We start from the raw sequence: 17943 nt of genomic DNA on the forward strand, positions 1-17943 counted from the left end.
GTACCAGCGTTTTAAAAAATAATTACACTCAGATCCCAGACTCAATTGAATCATTGATTCAGTTTGTCTGCAAAAAGTATGAAAAGAGAACACTGAAACATGTTGAAAATATCTTAAGGGGGGAGGAAGGAACAATGATGGAGGGGAAAATATCACAATAGGTATTGTAGAACTATCACAAGACCCTCCTTGTACCATTAATATATACTAATAAAACACCATTAATTCAGATAAGGATTTTCAATCTATGTATTCAGATCATATATCCTTCAGTTCCAGTTGCCATAAAAATGACTTACACTGCATAATTTCTTTTACAGGATTTGGGTTCGAACTCAGCAACTTTCTCTTTAACTCAGCCACACTGCCTGATGCAAGCCTGCAGCTGTTTGCTTTATTAGGTAAATAGGTAGTTACTCAGACAGGTTTTGTACTTCTGCACAGGGCCAGCCTACGGCTTCCATCCTGCAACCTATGCCTAGAGAGATTACAAATGTACTCCTACCACATCTGTCTTATATCTGGCTTGAGATAGCATCAAACTAATTTTTTTGGGGGGGGGCCCCAGGCTGATCGGGAATCACAATCCTATTTCCTCTGCCTCACAAGTAGCTGAGATTACAGGCATAAGCCACTGTGCCTGGCTTAGACTAGGTAACAGAATTTGCTCATAGGTCTAGAGACTGAAAGTCCCAGAAAGACGCCCCAGCACACATGGTATCTGATAAGGGGCCATTCCTTGTAGATGGTACCTTCTTTCTGCTTCTGTGTGAGGCAGAAGGGCTAGGAGGTGCTAAGAAGCTTCTGCAAGTCTCTTGCATGGGCTGATTCCATTGTGAGGGTAGAGCCCTCATGACCAAACTGCTTTCCAAAGGCCTCAGCTCTATCATGTAAGGGCTTAAGTATGAACATGAATTTGCGGAAGAGACAATGTCAGGCTATAGGAAAGTGTGAGGCAAACGGTCTCTGCCAAATTGGACAGGGCTAAAGCAATGTCCACGAACTTCCTCCTGTTCTCACAAAGAGAAACGGAACAGAAGTCACCCTCCCCACTCTGATCCAGTCTCTCATGACCATCAGAAGACAGCCAGACACGTGTGTCTCGCCACGTGTCTGCAGCTTGAAGCTCTCCACTACTCCTTTGAGTTGCTCTAGCCAAAATCTATTTACCTGGTGTCCATCAAACCACAGATCTGACTCACAAGCCACAAGATGTGGAGGAAGAAAAAGCAAACTAAGTGAGAACAAAGGAAGCAAGCACAGCAACTCATCCGTGCAGGATGAGAGAACTGCTCTCTTGCAGTTAAGGACAGTGCATGAGATAGAAAAACTCTAGGGAGATGTGGTACCAGGAGGCAGCGCATGTCTGGGGAGCAGGGCCTGCTGTGAGCAAAACAGCTAGAGCTCATAGCTGAGACAACTCCAAACATTTGCCTGAGGACCAGGCATAATGTGACATTTAAGAATATTTAGGAGGCCGGGAGTTTGACCTAGTAAGCGTGCTTAACTAGCATGCATGAAGACCTGGGTTTGAGTCCTCGGTACCACATATGTAGAAAAAGCTGGAAATAGTGCTGTGGCTCAAGTGGTAGAGTTCTAGCCTTGAGAAAGACCAAGGACAGTGCTCAGGCTCTGAGTTCAAGCCTCAGGACTGGCAAAAAATTTAAAAGACTATTTAGCCAGATGGTAGCAGCTCATACCTGTAATCCTAGCTACTCAGAAGGCTGAGATCTGAGCACTGAGGTTCAAAGCCAGTCCAGTCAGAAAAGTGCATGAGACTCTCATCTCAAATAAACTACTCAGAAATAAAGCCAAAAGTAGAACTGTGGCTCAAGTGGTAGAGCATTAGCCTGGAGCAGAAGAAGCTCAGAGACAGCACCCAGGCCCTAAGTTTAAGCCCTGGGACTAGTATGAAAAAAAAACAAAAAAAAAAAAACATTTTTTTAAGAAGCAAACTGGCGGGGAATGAGGACAGAAAGGGAATAAAACTGGGGAAAAATAAAGGGGGTAACACTGTTCAAAAAGAAATGTACTTATTACCTGACTTATATAACTATAACCCCCCTCTATACATCACCTTTACAATAAAAATAATGACATAGATCAGGAGCATAGTCTAGTGTTACAGTACTTGCCTACCATGCATGAAGACCTGGATTTGATTCCTCCAGTACCACTTACTCAGAAAATAACCCAGAAGTGGTGCTGTGGCTCCAGTGGCAGAGCACTAGCCTTGAGCAAAAAGTGCTCAAGGACAGTGTCCATGCCCTGAGTTCAAGCCCCATGACTGGAAAAAAATAAAATAAAAAATAATAATGTGAACTGGTGAGTCAGGGTTAAAACACATGTGGCACGGCATGGCAGATGACCTGTAGACATTGCAAGGACCTGCATTCTGCTAAGCATTCTGTGAACCTAGCAGAAGACCCTGCAAGATCATAGCCCCTGCTAATATATTACATGACACCCTAAGTAGAGGCCCTAGCTCACCCAGGAATGTACACCAAAGCCTCCAGAACTGCAAGAAACGATGTACATGTCGTTTTATGATAAAACCATAAAAGATGAATACTCTGCTTTATTCCTTACAACCTAAAACAGAAATCTCCCAAATTGCAGGCTGGGAATGCAGCTTGGTGGTCAGGTAAAAACAGGACTATACTCCAATACCAGAAAGAAAAAAAAAAAGACCCTATCAGAGTGGACCAGAAGTCATCAATAAAATGGATGAACCCGCTGGCTGAGCCTCAAGAATATTTTAGTCATCAGAAGGAGCAAGATGCAGAAAGCCTGGGAGTCTATGGGTTACATTGTTTCTATTGACATAACTTTTTGTGTGGGGGTGGGTCGTGGGGCTTGAACTCTGGGCCTGGGTGCTGTCCCTGAATTCTTCAGCTCAAGGCTACTGCCCTACCCCTGGGCCTGGATGTTGTTCCTGAGCTCTTCATCTCAAGGCTACCACCCTACCCCTTGAGTCTCAGCCCCCGTTCCCATTTTCTAGAAGTTCATTGGAGATACGAGTCTCACATTCTTTAATCCTCAGATCTCAGCCTCCTGAGTAGCTAGGGTTACAGGTGTAAGCCACCACACCCGGCTTACATGACTTTTAAGAACAGATAAATACTCCAGGGACTAGGGTTGCCTGGGTGAGGGAGTCAGGAAGGATTCAGTAGACATGACCGTAAAGAATGTTCTGGGGTGAAGCTGAGCTCGGTGGCTTACACCTGTAATACTAGCTCATATAAATAGGAGGCTCTCACGCCAGGCCAACCCAAGCTGTCGCAGGCAAAAATTAGACTCTGAAAAAATAACAAAAACAAGAACTACACCTGCCTTACAAGACTCCAAATTCAGACCCCCAAGACTACTTCTTCCTTTAAAAAAAAGAACTTTCTGGTCAGGAGGCTGAGATCTGGGGGTCATGGTTCAAAGTCAGCTCAGGTAGGAAAGCCCACGAGACTCACCAATTGACCACGGGGCCACCAGCGTGGCTTAAGTGGTAGTGTCCCTTGAGCAAAAGGAGCTCAGGGACAGCATCCAAAGTTCAAGTCTGAGGACTTTCTGGGATGAAAGAAATGTGTTATGTCTTCATGAAGCTATGGGTTACATGAATTTTACCCCTTAGTGCAGCCTCAAACTGGAGCCTCAAGATCTATACATTTCAGCATGTAATTTATTTCTAAATAATAATGGATCCACCCCGTGTGTTTAAAAGTCAGAAGAGAGTTGCTTCAAGACTGGGGGCAAGAGAGCCGTGGCTGATCTTCAGTGCACATGCGCACACACACACACACAAACACACACACTCACATACGACACACATGTGCATACATGCACAAGCACCTGGTTTAACAAATGTACACAAATGCACATGCGTATACACATGAACATGGATGAACACGTGTGTATCTATGCATGCACGTATTCTCATGCAGATACGCGTGCCTTGAACATGTGCATATATAAGCATATATGCAGACATAAACACATATTCACACATAAGCTGGCTCATGCACATAGGTACACACTCATGTGCAGAGGGTGGCCCTCCAAGCCCAGTGCAGCTCCCCTTTGGCCTTTGCTTCATTTCCTGTGGTTCAGGCAGCTGCTTTGCAGTGCCCAGTGTGTGTCTGCCTGTCAAGATAAGAAAGCAAGGGCAGACGCTGCCAATTACCTGGCCTTTCAAGTAATCCTCTGGCCTCACATCTGGCTCCACCTGTAACACCAGCTGGAGCCAATAAAAACAAATAAAATCACAAAGGACTAATCTGGTGGTCAGTGTTGTGACAGATGGCACATGGGGAGGTATGGGGGCGGGGGACAGGACATGGTGGGGGGGATGGGGAGGGAGGGAGAGAGGGAGGGGCCACCTGCCTCTGCACACCAATATGGGAAGGTGAGACCACAGTTTCTGCTCTGCCCAAGTTAGTTAACAGCTTCTGCTCTTCCCTTCCCAAGGCTGGCACAGGTCCTAGACACATCTTCACAGCTTGGAATCAGTGTGCTTAACATCCAGGGAACCTCCATCTTCCCAGCCAGACAGCAGCCAAAGCCACAACCAATGCATGACAGACTTGCGTGTATGCACAATGGAGTAGTACTCAGTCATTTTCAGGAAAATGGAAAGAAGTGAAGATTATCGGGTGAAGTAAAATAAGCTAGACTGAGACGGATATTGCATATTGTCTCATATGTAGAATCTAGCTAGATCTTAAAAATAAAAGAATGGGCCAGGTGCTGGTGCCTGTAACTAGGACTGTAATCCTAGTTCCACGGGAGGCTAGGATCTGAGAACAGAGGTTCAAAGCCAGCTGGAGAAGAAACGTCCACGAAACTCTCATATCCAATTAAGTAGCAAGAAGTCAGAAGTGTAGCTATGATTCAAGTGGTAGAACACTAGCCTTGAGAGAAAAAGCCAAGTGAAAGTACAAAGCCCTGAGTTCAAGTCCCAGTATGTCAGAAAAAAATGAAGGAAGGCAGGACGATAGGAAAGAAGAGGGAGGGAGACAGGGAAAGACAGAGTGAGGGAGGGAGGGAGGGAGGGAGGAAGGTAGGAGGGAGGGAGGGAGGGAGGGAGGGGGGAAGGGAGGGAGGGAGGGAGGGAGAGAGGGAGGGAGGGAGGAAGGAAGGAAGGAAAGAAGGAAAGAAGGAAGGAAGGAAGGGAGGAGGGAAGGAAGGAAGGAAGGGAGGAGGGAAAGAAGGAAGGAAGGAAGGAAGGAAGGAAGGAAGGAGAGAGGGAGGAAAGGAAGGGAAGCATCATTTTATGTGTAAGTCCTAGGACAAGGAGCTTGAGCTCAGTGCCTCATGCTCTCACCTGGTTCTGTGTGTGTGTGTGTGTGTGTGTGTGTGTGCGCGTGTGTGTCCACATATACATGTTGAACTGAAAACCCAGACTTTGTCCCTGAGGCTTCTTTTGCTCAAGGTTAGCATTCTACCACTTTGAGCCATAGCTTCACTTCCAGCTTGGTCACAATTAATTGGATATAAGAGTCTCAGGAGAGTAGCAGCTGCCCTGCTATTAAACTGACTTCTAGACCTCCCCCCCCAAAAAAAAAGTCTCAGGAAGTGATGTCACATCTCAGGAAGTAATATTTTAAAATCTTACATCTTAGAGGAGGCAAGTATGTGTGGAGAAAGCAGATCAAGAAAATCTCGAAGAGAGGGGCCTCAGTTTCCTCAGTCTGTGGAAGAAGCATTGAACCAGCTGACCATAGAGGTGACAGGAGGAAGACAGTCTGTCTCCCTATTTCTTATCTCTGCCCTTCCAGCAGATATAAAAGACTGGCAATGCAGCCAGCCTGATCCAGCCAACAGATCTGTTTGGTTTGGCTTGCAGAATGTTTTCAGAGAACTTGGGCCAACATTTAAAAATGGAGAGATTTTACATCTTTAAAAAAATGTCAAATGTCTTGTTTCCATTGGAAAATAAGAAGCTCTGATGGCATGGTGCCCACATTCCCACACGGCAACAATTGTTGGGCATTGAGACTGGTTGCCCCGTCTTGACACGGCACATAGGCCTCAGTCTCCTCACTCCTGACTGTTCCAAGCCAGTTCAATTGTCTGGTTCACTTCATTTTCTTGCAGTCAGCTGAACTGGTGACCTGACCTTGCCTGATTCTGGAGCTCCCAGCACAGTGGCTAAAGGGACTCTGGCTCCAATCTTTGCCCAGGCTTTCCTGGGCACTGTTCAGGACTCTCTCTCTCTCTCTCTCTCTCTCTCTCTCTCTCTCTCTCTCTCTCTCTCTCTCTCTCTCTCTCTCTCTCTCTTTCTCTCTCTCTCTCTCTCAGCTGCAGTGGAGCTGGGGCAGGCATTTGAAGGCAATGCCATGGGATTATTTTGCTAAACATAAAAACCCAAAGGCAGCAGAGTCACTCATGGTTTTTTTTTTTTTCAAATTCCAGCAAATTAAAAAAATGTGTGTGTAGAATTCAATCAGGGGCATGGACTGTTGGCCAGGACAAAGCAGCTCATTAACTCATAGGGGCCATGTTGTACTCAGAGAAGCAACCATTTGAGCAGGCTCCCAGGCCTGTGAGGACACAGCCCTTATCTCTAGCCAGATAAACTGCCTCACACTCAATCTAGAGAAGGACCAGAAATGGCTCAACAGCAAATGTCAACACTGTTTGATCTGCTTTTACAAAAATCACCTTCCAAGGCCCTGGAAGTTACTTGACACTTTGTAAAGAGATTAGAAAGTTTTTGCTGACTTAGAAAAGGGAGCAAGGCAGGTTTGATGGTGAAGAAGCCAGAGGGTGCCCCAGAGACATTGGAAGCCAGTGGATTCATTTACTTGAAACATCAAAAGCCAGTTCCTCCAGAGTTTCCCCTGACCACCCCTGCCCTCCATATTTAGAGAAGTCCCAGGATGCTTTTCCTTTCTGACAGTCACCCCAGAAGTGGTAAAAAAAAAATTTCTGCCAGCCTAACATGGTCCTGACATCCTAACCACCTTGCCCTCTAGCCAGTCTGGAAGTCCTGAGGAGAAATAAAGTCAGGGAAGGCTGTGGGCTGGCTAGACCAGAGGGGTGAGATGAGAAGAGTGGCCACTAGATGACTTATCACATGTCAGGATTCACTGACCTCACAAGGATTGCTGGATTGCTGTCCTCCCCTGTCTCCAGTGCTAGTCCAGTATTGTTTCTACTATAACTATTTTCCAGCTGGTGTCCCCCACAGAGCTTGATCATCCAGAATATCTTCTATTTGCTTATACCTTCCTGTTTCATACAAGACAAAGGCAACCATTCACACATCTAGTCTTATCCTTATGGTAGTTTCTTTTATTGTGGTTTAGCATGCTCTCATGTGCCAAGGGCTTTTTAGATGGTTTAACTACTTTAATATAGCCTCCGTCTCACTGGCTTTATTTTACAACTGTGAAACTTGAGAGTTTGACGTAGCTGAAGTCATAAAGGCCAGAAGGAAATCAAACTAACCTTGGCTCATCCTGACCCAAAACCCACGCATAGAACTGCCAGCATATACATATGCTCTTATAAACTCATTACCAGAAATGCCCTCATGGCAAACAGCAGAGAAGAGCACTGATAGATCAAGGCTGAATGCACCCCTTACTGCCAGCCGCCCTGCTCCCTAGTGAATGGCTTTGCCCTAGAGTAGGAAGCCATGCTTTGAAAAGGGGAGAGCAATGGTGAGTGTGATTTTAGGCACAGGACCAGGAGATGAGAGAGTGACTAAGAAAAGAATCTTGGGTCATCCCATGAGAAACCCTGGCTCTGTCCCTTACAGGAAGCTACATGCACCATCAGAAGTAATAGGAAAGAATCTGGGAAGAGTCTGTCATGTTTTGGATATGAAATATCCCCCTATGGACTCATGTTCAAGACTTGGTCCCTGACTCAGCAGGGTGGGACCTTGAGAGGCATTTCATTGAGAGGCACTGACATTATAGGTGGATTCATCCACTGATGAGTTCGAGTATAAAAGGCTATTGGGCATGATCACTTATATCTATAACCCTAGATGTTCAAGAAGCTAAGATCTATCTGGAGGATTGCAGCCAGCTCCGATAGGAAGCCCTGGAAGCCATGATGTTTCTGCCTCACCACAGGCCCACAGCAATGGAGTTCCTCAGAAACCGTGAGTGAGGATAAATTCTTCCTCATTTAAGTTGATTCTCCCAAGTCTTGTCATAGGAATTTAAGGGTAAGGGCTCCAATCCTCCTTGTTTCCAAAAACAAATGAACTGCTAGACATCAGACAAATTCCCAAAGCCCATACCTCTATCCATAAAAGAGAACAAAAATACTGCATAACTGATAGATTAGGGAAGGTTATATACTTCTGTGGCAAAAAACACCAAAGTCTCTGTGACTATTCACAACAACTTTCACTTATTACACATATTGCCTAGAGAAGAAAGGTCAGCAAAGGGTTATACTCAAGACTCGAAGTGACGGAAGATCCAGCTGGTACCCTATAAACAGCACCTCACAACAAGCTTTCAGTTCACTGAAAGAAGGGAGCCAGAGAGCAATACCCCACAATTAAATGCTTCTGTTATAATGAGACACATTTTTTTTCTGTCCACATTGGATTGGCCTAAACGTGCCACAGGACAATGGCACAGGATCATGATTATAGATCTGAATGAATGTTAATCCTGTGCCCTACATTCTTGTCAAGGTCGGTATCAAATGATAAGAAGATCAGCTTCTACTATGATTCAGATCTCAGACAGATACAAAGTCAGGTCCTACATCCCAGAGATTGTATACCACCTTGAGGAACTTGCTAAACATTTCTGTTTCCACTGCCTCATTTGGGAAACAGGGATAATAAAAGCTGTCTTGAAGAGCTTGAGATGAGACACAAAGTATCCACAACGGCTCACTTCATAAATCCACGATAGCAGAGTAAACAAATGAAAATTGGCTCCGAGCAAATCATTGGAACTAGGTTGATGAGTTCATGGAGATTCTTTAAAATCTCACCCCCACTCTTACAGAGCTTCAATTTTTTTTAAAATAATGAAATCATTGTTTGTTTAAACAAACTGCAAGCTAGGTGGCAGTGGGGCATGTCTGTAATCCTAGCTATTCAAGAGGCTCATATCTAAATATCATGAGATTTGAAGCCAAGCCTGGGCAAGGAAATCTAACACTCTTGTCTCCAATTAACCGACAAAAAGCCAGAAGTAGAGCTGTGGCTCAAGTAATAGAGCACCAGCCTTGAGGTAAACAAACAAACAAAGAGACAGTGCACAGGTCATGAGTTCAAGCCTCAGGACCAGCACGCATGCGCGCTCATGCACACACACACACACACACACACACACACACACACACACACACACACATAAAGCAGCATGTGGCCCTGTTGTTATCTGCCAATCATCCCTCATGCCCCAGCTCAGCAGTGACTATGTAAACAGCAGCCTTGTACTTCTCTGCATCAGAGCACTGAGTGTTCTATTCAGAGCAATTAGCCCATAAAAATCCTTGGAGCAGTCCAAAATGACATTAGCAATACACAGGACAAAAAATAACTAAAACCGCTCTATATTTATAAATAATATTCATGGGCTGTGAATGGGGCTTCATAGTAGTGCTTACCTTGTATGTGTGAAGCTCTGGGTTCGCTACCTCAGTACCACATATACAGAAAAGGCCAGAAGTGGCACTATGGCTCAAGTGGTAGAGCACTAACCTTGAGAAAAAGCTCAGAGACAGTGCCAGGCCCTGAGTTCAAGCCCCAGGACTGGCAAACTACTACTACTACTACTAATAATAATAATAATAATAATATTCATAACTAAAAGGACAAGAATCTCAGAAATATATGTTACCCAGGAAGAGACATGTACACTGAAAACTAGAAAACATTGCTGAAAGAACAAAGACAGGGGGCCAGGAGTTTGGCCTAGTGGTTAAAGTGCTTGCCTAGCATGCATGAAGACCCAGGTTCGATTCCTTGGTACTACATACACAGAAAAAAGGCGGAAGTGGTGCTGAGGCTCAAGTGGTAGAGCTCTAGCCTTGAGAAAGTCCAAGGACAGCGCTCAGGCCCTGAGCTCAAGCCCAGGACTGGCAAAAAAAATAAAAAATAAAATAAAAAGCTTAAAAAAAAAGACAGCTGAAATAAATAGAAAGATGGCTTATGTCCATGAGCTAATACACTTAATATTGTGAAGATTACCATATTACCCCAAGCAATGCACATACTTGGTGCAATCCTTATCACAACTCGCAGTGGTGGTGTTTTTACAGAAACAGAAAATTGTAATCTACAATTCATATAGAATGTTAAAAGGCCTCACTTGAATTGTTAAAACAATCTTGAAAAGAGAAGGACTAAGAGGATTCATTCTTCCTGATTTCAGAGTCAGATTACAATAATCAAAGTAGTAGGGTACTGGCATAAGGACAGGTGTGTCGCTCAATGGGCTGGAATAAAAAGCCCAGAAATAAACCCTCACATATATCACCCATTGACTTATGAAAAGGGTACCAAGACCAATCAATGGATAGAAGCCATCTCTTCAACAAATGCTGCTGGAACACTGCAAATGCTCTTGCAAAAAAAAATGCCACTAGACCCTTCCTTTTACCATATACAAAACAGATAAAAGATATGAATTTAGAAACTGAAACTATAACACTGTTAGGAAGAAAATATTCATGACCCCAAGTTTGGCACTGGTTTCTTAAATATGCCATTGAAAGAACACAGGCCACAATGGGAAAATTAGGGAAAATAAACTTACCAAAATTAAAATTTTGTGCCTCAAGACACTGACAAGATGGGCAAATGACTAAGGTTTAAAATCTGTAGTTACATGAAAGATCAGGAGACCAAGGTTTGAGGCTAGTCCAGGCATAAAAGTTGGAGAGATTTCAACTCACCCAGTGACATAGTGGTTCACATCTGGCACCCTCCAGTGACACAGGGAAGCATAAGTAAGAGAATCACAGCCCAAGTCAGCTCAGGGATAAACTGAGACCTCACCTCAAAAATAACCAATGTATAAAGTGGTTAGTTGTATGCTTCAAGTGGTGTTCTACCACTTGAAACTAGAAAGCATGAGTTCCCGAGTCTTAAAAACCACTATCAAAAGAGGGAAAACACAGCACACAATATGGGATAAAAGATTTGTGACTCTCTGGGCACTAGTGGCTCACACCTGTAATCCTAGCTACTCAGGAGGCTGAGATCTGAGGATTGCAGATTGAAGCCAGCTCAGGCAGAAAAGTCCCCATGAAACTTATCTCCAATTAACCACCCAAAAGTTGGAAGTGAGACATTTATCTAGTTATCAAGAATATATGAAGAACTAAAACTCAACTATTACAAAAACACCCTAATTTTTAAAAACTGGGCATTAGTGATGGACAGGGATTCATTTCTAAAGCCAAGAGTTATTTCAGTGACTCAATTACTCAAAAGTAAATGCAGAAATAAAGAGGGAATCTCGAACGCAACAGAGTTGAAGAAAGTCACATCTCCTTCCTTCTCAGATACAGTAAGAAATGTTATGCAAAACTTTTATGAATAAATCAAAAGTATTTTAAACACTTATCATATGTTATTCTCTGATAAATGTTAATTTAGACATGAGAGATAAAACATTAAGCATTCCTGGAAGGAGGGACTACCAAGTCCAGTCACAGTGGCATGCACTTGTAATCTCAGCTAGTCAAAAGACTGAAGCGAGAGCTTCTGTTATCCCCAGGAATTCAAGACTAAGTTGATCAATATAGTAAGACCATATCTAAAATTTTAAAAAGCCAGACAACCGTGGCTCATGCCAGTAATCCTAGCTACTCAAGAGACTAAGATCTGAAGACTGTGGTTCAAAGCCAGCCCAAGTAGAAAAGTCCATGAGACTATTATCTCCAATTAACAACCGAAACAAGCCAAAAGTGGAGCCAAAGTAATAGAACATCAGCCTTGAGCAGCAACAATGCCAACCCCTGATTTCAAGCTCCAACACTGTCACAGAGAGAGAGAGAGAGAGAGAGAGAGAGAGAGAGAGAGAGAGAGACAGAGACAGAGAGACAGAGAGACAGAGAGAGACAGAGAGAGACAGAGAGACAGAGAGACAGAGAGACAGAGAGAGACAGAGAGAGACAGAGAGAGACAGAGAGATTTCTCCAAAAAAGATATACCAATGATCAATAACCCCTTGAAAATTCAATGATATTCAAGATTAGTTTTCATTAGGGAAATGCAAATAAAAGTCACAAGGAGCCACCTCTAAGCTGCATTTTAAATGGTGTTGGTAAGGATCCTGAGAAGTCAGTCCTCAGATTTTGCAAGAAAGATGCACCACTTACAGTTTTCTGATGGTTAACTGGACATGAGTCTCACTGACTTTCATGCTCGGGCTGGCTTTGAACTGTGATCCTCAGATCTCAGTCTCCGGAATAGCTAGGATTACAGGCAAGAGCCACTGGCACCCTGCTGTTTGTTTCTTTAAAAAAAAAACTGGAATTTGAACTCAAGAGAGCCTCTTGAACTCAGCATTTTCTCTTCTGGTGTTCTACCACTTGAACAATGTCTCCATTTCTGGCTTTTGGTGGATAATTGCTACTAATTTGTCTCCATTGGCTGGCTCTGAATGACAATGATCAGATCTCAACATTCTGAAAAACTAAAATTCTAGGTGTGAGCCCTCATTGTCTGGCTCACTGTACAAAGTTTTGCTGTGGTTTTGTTTTGTGCCAGTACTAGGGCTTACACTCAGGGCCCGGATGCTGTCCTTTAGCTTTTTCACTCAAGACTAGCACTCTACCACTTAAACCACAGCTTCCCTTCTGTCTTTTGGGTTGGTAATGATTCATTGGATATAAATGTCTCATATACTTTCCTGCCCAAGCTGACTTCCAACATCAGTCCTCAGATCTCAACTTCCTGAGTAGCTGGGGCCTGGCAATAAACAAATTTTTAAATGAAGGTTCAGGGCATTTATAAGACATGACTAAGTGCCCACATTATCCAAAAACAAATGTACTAATTATCTGAATTGTATAACTGTCACCTCTCTGTATATCACCTTTATAATAACAATACTAAAATAACTTTTAACATTCAGCTAGTAGCATGGAGAACAGTTGTACCTATACCTGACATGTCAGAGGCTCTCGACATCATATTGGATTATGCCTTCAGAAATGTATAAACAAATCCTTAATATCCACCAAAAAAAAATTAAATTTCCCTATGATCCCATGCTCTTACTCCTGAGTATATCCCCAAGAGAAATGTAGACAGTCACTCCAACAAATATAGAACATGGAAGTTCATAACAAAGCAGCTTTATTTACAATAGTTGCTGGGGGGGAATCCAATGCCATAATGAATGAATAGACAGGTTCAGCAATCTCCCCCTATGCATGGGGACGCTACCCAAGACCCCCAATGGATACCTAAAGCCTTGAGTCTTACCAAACCATGTATGTTCTATACACACGTGCCTGTGGTGAAGTTAACTTATAACTCAGACATAGTGAGACATTAACAACCAATGAAATAGAAGGACTACAACAATAAATGCAACTATAATAAAGTTACTTAAAACTTATGATGTCGGGCAGGGAGTTTGGCCTAGTGGTAGAGTGCTTGCCTAGCATGCACAAAGACCCAGGTTCGATTCCTTGGTACCACATACCTAGAAAAAAGCAAGAAGTGGTGCTGAGGTTCAAGTGGTAGAGCTCTAGCCTTGAGAAAGTCCAAGGACAGTGCTCAGGCCCTGAGCTCAAGCCCAGGACTGGCAAAACACACACACACACACACATACACACGCCCTCAAAAAAAAACTTATGGGGCCGGGAGTTTGGCCTAGTGGTTAAAGTGCTTGCCTAGTATGCATGAAGACCCGGGTTCGATTCCTCGGTACCACATACATAGAAAAAGCCAGAAGTGGTGCTGAGGCTCAAGTGGTAGAGCTCTAGCCTTGAGAAAGTCCAAGGACAGTGCTCAAGCCCTGAGCTCAAGCCCAGTACTGGCAAAAAAAAAAAAAAAAAAACTTATGATGTCTTTCTGGAATTCTCCATGTAACATTTTTACACCACAGCTGACTTCAGGTCACTGAAAGCCAGGAAAGGAAACTGGAGAGACAATTGTATGTATGTTTTATTCAGCCATAAAAAGGAATGGAATGCTGGGTCAGGAGTTTGGCCTAGTGGTAGAGTGCTTGCCTAGCATGCACAAAGACCCGGGTTTGATTCCTCTGTACCACATACATAGAAAAAAGCCAGAAATGGTGCTGTGGCTCACGTGGTAGAGCTCTACTCTAGCCTTGAGGAAAGCCCAAGGAAAGTGCTCAGGCCCTGAGTTCAAGAACTAGGACTGGCCAAAAAAAAAAAAAAAAAAAAGAAGTGGCTAACACCACACTGACATGGACCACATGCTATGGAACTGCTCACTTAAAAATATTAATTCATGTGCACTTCACTTAATAAACACAACCTGGAAGGTAGGTTTTGTCATCTTTATTGCTGAAAAATTGAAGGTACTAGGAGGTAAGTAACTTGCTCAATGTCACAGGATAGGCCCGTGTATGTGTGTGTGTGTGTGTGTGTGTGTGTGTGTGTGTGTGTGTGTGTGTGTGTGTGTGTGTGTGCCAGTACCAAGGCTTGAACTCAGGGCCTTACTCTCTCTACCACTAGAGCTTTGTCTCCAGTCTAGCTTTTTTCTGGTTGGTTGGGAGCTGAAGTCCATCTGGGTGGACTTTGAACTGGGATCCTCAGATCTCAGCCTCCTGAAAAGTTAGAAATACAGTGTGAGCCACTGGTGCAGGCCACACAGGCCTTTGCTTGGCAGTCATGTTCAGAATCACAGCTTCTGAATGTACGGCTGAGCTGAACTTCAGAGATATTAAAGCAGGAGGGAAGGGGGTTTGTAGACCCCAAATGGGCTTTATGGATCTGGTGTTTTCTTTGCTATTTTATTTTGTCTGTTTTTAAAAGATTTTCCAAGCGCACCTCACCTTTACACATGGATTTCTTGTTCAGGAGCCAGAGGGAAGAATAAGTCCCACAACCTGACCATAAACCCTGGTAATGGCTCCCTGGGGAGCTGGTGGGCCACCAGCCTGGAGGTTGATGAGTACTGTGGCAAAGCCCTCACCCCTAACCCCACCCACACTGCCCCCAGGTTACTGTCACTGTGGGGGCCGTAAAGCCAGGCCTTTATAGCATAACTCACTTTTATTTTTTCTTATATCGGTGACTGCCCTATCCTGAGTCTTTGCTGCTTATGACCAGCCTATTAAAGAGATTTAAAGATTTCTATTCCCTGATTTTTTTTTATTATTTTGGGATCTTATTTTAACATGTTGGAAATAGAGTGAAAAATAGAATAGGAAAATAATCTTCTGTCTTGATGGACATATTTGCTTTTCCCATGGTTCATTCGTTCTCTTTCTTTCTTTCGGCTAAAGCATTCAAAAGTAAATTTCACATATCATGGCAGTGATACTTCAGGGTGCCAGGCCAGAAGCAAGGATATTTTCCACAATACTGTTATATTTAACAGAAACAACACAAACCCCCTAATAATAGCTAAAATTCAGTCTATATTCAAATCTGCATTACTTCAAAAACTATCTCATGTATGTGCATTTGCGTTTGTGTTGCATGAGCACACAAATGTGTGCTAAGGCTTGAGCTCAGTTCCTGGGCACTGTCCTTGAGCTTTGTTGCTCAATGCCAGTGATCTATCTCTTGAGCCACAGCTCTCCTATGTTTTTGCTGGTTATTTGAAGATACAAATCTCACAAAGTTTCCTGCTTTGATCCTGGACTCAGCTTCCTGAGTAACTAGGATTACAGGCATGAGCCACTGGTGGGGCTTAAAAAATGTCTTTAAGCTGGATGGCAGTGGCTCATGTCTGTAATCCTAGATCTTCAGGAGACTGAGATCTGCGGATCACGGTTCAAAATCAGCCCTGGCATGAAAAGTCTGTGAGACTCTTATCTCCAATTAACCACCAGGAAACCAGAAATGGCACTGTGGCTCAAGAGATAGAGCAGTAGCCTTGAGCCGAAGAGCTCAGGAACAACACCCAGGCCAAGAGTTCAAGTCCCATGACAGTCAAAAAAAAAAAAATCAAGGTTAGGTCAGTTAGAGGCAGGTTCAACATGACTAGCAAGAAAATGTCTCAGGTGATTGTGATGTGTTTCCTAACAGCTTTCCACCAAGAGAATTCCCCGATTATTAATGCTAAACTTGATTCCAGGGCAAGCTGGCCACAGCGAGGTCATGCCAATATATAGCAAGAAGACAGGAGGATCGATAGACAAGATTGTACAAAAACTCAATTCTCTATCAACCCTTCATCCAAAGCTTCTAACACCCACTGGTGATCCTGACTCAAATCAATGATTTTGTTGAGAGTCACAACATAGCCATTTTCTAATCGTTCCATGACTTCATTTGTTAGCTCTCATTGTTTTATTTTGGTTTTAAATTTCCTGGCCAGGCACTAGTGGATCATGCCTGTAATCCTAGCTACTCAAGGAAACTGGGATCTAAAGCATTTCAATTTGGTTCAAAACCAGGTCAAGCAGAGACTCCCTCTTCAACTAACCAGCAAAATACCAGGCTGGAGATATGGCTCAACAAGCAAAATACCAGCTGTAACTAAGTAGGCAGACCTGTGGCTGAGTGGGCATAGCCCAGCACAGTGCAGAGGAACAGAAGATGTATGAGGGACTCCACCCATGGAGTCTACCAGCATCCCTCATCTAGTACAAGAATGTCAGCAGCCCAGGTGAACCAGCAGATGGGATAATGGCCAGAGTAACAAATGGGCCAGAATTAGTCAGTGGCTTTCTTTTCATTCAGTATCTCATTGGACCAGTGTTTTCACAAGTGAATAGCCTAGCTACTATTCAATTTGTTTTAGCTAGTACTCAGAATTTGGGAGAGTTTGGGCATGTCCAAATTCTACTTGCAAACATTTTTTTTTTCAAAATGCACTTGTCAGTTCTCTGCTGGAGCAATACAGAGTGGTAGAGATTGAACCTATGGCCTTCTGTGTGTGCTACCAGTGGATTACACCCCTTTTGCTTCCTCTTTTAGATTTTTTTTTTTTTTGCCAGTCCTGGGCTTGAGCTCAGGGCCTGAGCACTGTCCTTGGATTTTTCTCGAGGCTAGAGCTCTACCACTTGAGCCTCAGCACCACTTCTGGCTTTTTCTATATATATGGTACCAAGGAATCTAACCCAGGTCTTCGTGCATGCTAGGCAAACACTAACCACTAGGCCAAACTCCCAGCCCCGTCTTTTAGAATTTTAATTTCAAGCCAGGAGCCAGGAGCCAGGAGCTCATGTCTGTGATCCTAACTTCTCAGGAGGCTGAAATCCAGATAAATGATGTTCAAGGAGTCTGTACAGAAAAGTCTGAGCGACTCCTATCTCTGAAATAACCACCAAAGAGCAAGGATGAGATGTGTCCCTCATGTGGTAGAGTGCCAGCCAAGCAAGTAAGCCTAGTAATCACGCGGCCCTGAGTTCTAGTTCAAAAAACTATTTATACTAGTACAAAAAAATTCAATTTCAAAATTCTTTGCAGGTGATATGGTCTGCCTCAATGATTTTTACCATGCTGTCATGATTTTTTTAATTTGTCTCTGGTGCTAAGTAAAATACCTAAAATGGATCTGGGAAAAATGAACTCGACTTTCTAAAACCGTATTTCAGGCCTTACTATTTGCAATCCCAGCTATTTTTCACATCTTCAAATTATAAATTCATTACAATCCAATAGTCTTACTTTATAGACTTAGCTGCATTCCCCTGGTTTTATGATGTATTTACTTTGTATGTGAGTCATTTTCATAAAGAAAACAAAACCGCAAATGGTGACAAGGGCATGAGCAGCCTCTTTTATGGGCCATTCCTGAAAACAGAGTTAAGATTTTAAATGTGATCCTAACACTGGTATGTGGAATAAAGAGGTGAGAAACAGTGA

General features: G+C 43.4%; 1 long non-coding RNA gene across 1 annotated transcript in view; it reads left to right on the forward strand.

The window, feature by feature from the left end:
* The first annotated feature begins 319 nt into the window (after positions 1 to 319).
* The window catches only part of LOC150047152 (uncharacterized), a 34360-nt gene continuing 16736 nt past the window's right edge, over positions 320 to 17943 (forward strand). The window contains exons 1-2 of the long non-coding RNA XR_016539512.1: positions 320 to 401; positions 7991 to 8107. This is a non-coding gene — a long non-coding RNA (uncharacterized LOC150047152). The remainder of the gene's footprint in view (positions 402 to 7990; positions 8108 to 17943) is intronic.

This window comes from Megascapheus bottae, chromosome 24 (genome assembly GCF_031878675.1).
Source record: "Megascapheus bottae isolate mThoBot1 chromosome 24, mThoBot2.hap1, whole genome shotgun sequence".
Lineage (NCBI taxonomy): Eukaryota > Metazoa > Chordata > Mammalia > Rodentia > Geomyidae > Megascapheus > Megascapheus bottae.